This window comes from Populus nigra, chromosome 2, assembly GCF_951802175.1.
Source record: "Populus nigra chromosome 2, ddPopNigr1.1, whole genome shotgun sequence".
Taxonomy (NCBI): domain Eukaryota; kingdom Viridiplantae; phylum Streptophyta; class Magnoliopsida; order Malpighiales; family Salicaceae; genus Populus; species Populus nigra.
Window position 1 is genome coordinate 17,826,033 of NC_084853.1, and position 2,500 is coordinate 17,828,532.

A 2,500-nucleotide genomic window follows, 5' to 3' on the forward strand; every position below is an offset into this window, starting at 1 on the left:
AGCGCTGGTTCAGGCACGGCGGGCAGTGGTGGAATCGGCAGCGCCGACGAAATCGGCAAAGTCGGCAGAATCGGCAGCGCAGATTTTTCGACGAACACGGGCTGGACGGTGGACTGTCCAGGCCAGGCAGGAAAATTCGTCGAGGGGACACGCTGAGGAAACAGCGCTGGTTCAGACACGGTGGGCGCAGTGTTGGAATCGGCAGCGCCGAGAAAATCGGCAAAGTCGGCAGAATCGGCAGCAGGTGCTGGCGATGAGTCAGGACGGACTGGATAGTCCAAGGCTCGATGAGAAAGACCGCTGGTTTAGACACTGGGGCAGTGGCAGCCCGCGGGGCAGTGTCGGCAGACTCGGCAGCAGTGTCTGCCGATTCGGCAGCGTTGGCTTGTTGGCGCGGGGGGCCGATGCGAGTGGGGACTTGGGCAGCGGGCAGTGAAAGCAAGAGTTTCCCCGATGCTGCCGGGAAAAACGCTCCCCGGGATGGCCGGGTGAGATGACCCGGCGGCCCGCGACGGGTCATTCAATTCCATGCCCCGTCAACATAACTCCCGATGTACTGTTTGCTTTTTCGGAAGAAGAGATCCATCCCCCCATCCTCGGCCAGCCAAAAACGCTCCAATTAATGGCCGGGTGAGATGACCCGGCGGCCCGCGACGCGTCATTCAAATCACTGCCCTATCGGCTACAACTGCTGATGGGTGGGATTAGAGGCCTGCCATGGTGGTGAGGGGCGGCGAGGACCGTGAAAGCTAGAGTTTTTCAGAGGCTGCCGGGAAAAAGGCCCCTCGGGTGGCGGGGTGCGAGGACCAGGCGCGTCATTCAATTCTCTTCCCTATCAACTTGGCTCCCGTTGGCGGGATTGGAGGCCTACTGTTTGTTACAGGGCTAAAATCGTCAGGGGAAGAGCTGACGAAACAATGCTGGTTTGGATGCAGGGGGTAGTGTTGGAATCGGCAGCGCGGACAAAATCGGCAAAGTCGACAAAAAAGACTGTTGGTCTGGACATCGGGGCAGCGGCAGCCATGCCGACAGGGGGGGAAATCGGCAGCGCAGATTTGTGCAGCTGCAGGTTCGTCGGGGAAATCGGCAGCGCAGATTTTTCGATGAACATGGGCTGGAAGATGGACTGTCCAGGCCAGGCAGGGAAATTCGTCAAGGGGACACGCTGACGAAAGTAGGCTCGTCGGTGAAAATCGGCAGCGCAGATTTTTCGACGAACAGGGGCTGGATGCTGGACCGGCCGGGCCAGGCAGGAAAATTCGTCAGGGGGGCACGCTGACGAAAAGAGGGGCTGCCGCGTGGAAAATCGGCAGCGCAGATTTTTCGACGAACATTCGTCAGGGGGGCACGCTGACGAAAAGAGGGGCTGCCGCGTGGAAAATCGGCAGCGCAGATTTTTCGACGAACAGGGGCTGGATGCTGGACCGGCCGGGCCAGGCAGGAAAATTCGTCAGGGGGGCACGCTGACGAAAAGAGGGGCTGCCGCGTGGAAAATCGGCAGCGCAGATTTTTCGACGAACATTCGTCAGGGGGGCACGCTGAGGAAAACAGGGGCTGCCGCGTGGAAAATCGGCAGCGCAGATTTTTCGACGAACATTCGTCAGGGGGGCACGCTGAGGAAAACAGGGGCTGCCGCGTGGAAAATCGGCAGCGCAGATTTTTCGACGAACAGGGGCTGGATGCTGGACCGGCCGGGCCAGGCAGGAAAATTCGTCAGGGGGGCACGCTGACGAAAAGAGGGGCTGCCGCGTGGAAAATCGGCAGCGCAGATTTTTCGACGAACAGGGGCTGGATGCTGGACCGGCCGGGCCAGGCAGGAAAATTCGTCAGGGGGGCACGCTGACGAAAAGAGGGGCTGCCGCGTGGAAAATCGGCAGCGCAGATTTTTCGACGAACAGGGGCTGGACTGGCCGGGCCAGGCAGGAAAATTCGTCAGGGGGGCACGCTGACGAAAACAGGGGCTGCCGCGTGGAAAATCGGCAGCGCAGATTTTTCGACGAACAGGGGCTGGACTGGCCGGGCCAGGCAGGAAAATTCGTCAGGGGGGCACGCTGACGAAAGTAGGCTCGTCGTGGAAAATCAGCAGCGCAGATTTTTCGACGAACAGGGGCTGGACGCTGGACTGGGCCAGGCAGGAAAATTCGTCAGGGGGGCACGCTGACGAAAACAGGGGCTGCCGCGTGGAATGGCAGCCTACACGCAGATGCGAATTCGGCAGCGCACGATGGCTTGAGCAGGTCATGGGTTCGACTTGGCGCGATCTGAAACCTGGACGAGGGACTGTCGACGCTGGACGAGCCAGCGCGGTGGCCTGTCGTGCCCCGTTCAGGGGGGGCCTGCCGCGGAGACAGCCCTCGCGGGCTCGACAGCGCAGGCCAGCGTCCCCGACGTCGCTGGCCGCGGCAGGCGAGCTGCCGGGGTTCCCGCATTCCTACAAGAAAACGTCGTGCTTTCCACATGAAACCAATCCAGTAAAATCAGCCATAGTTTTATGAGGCTG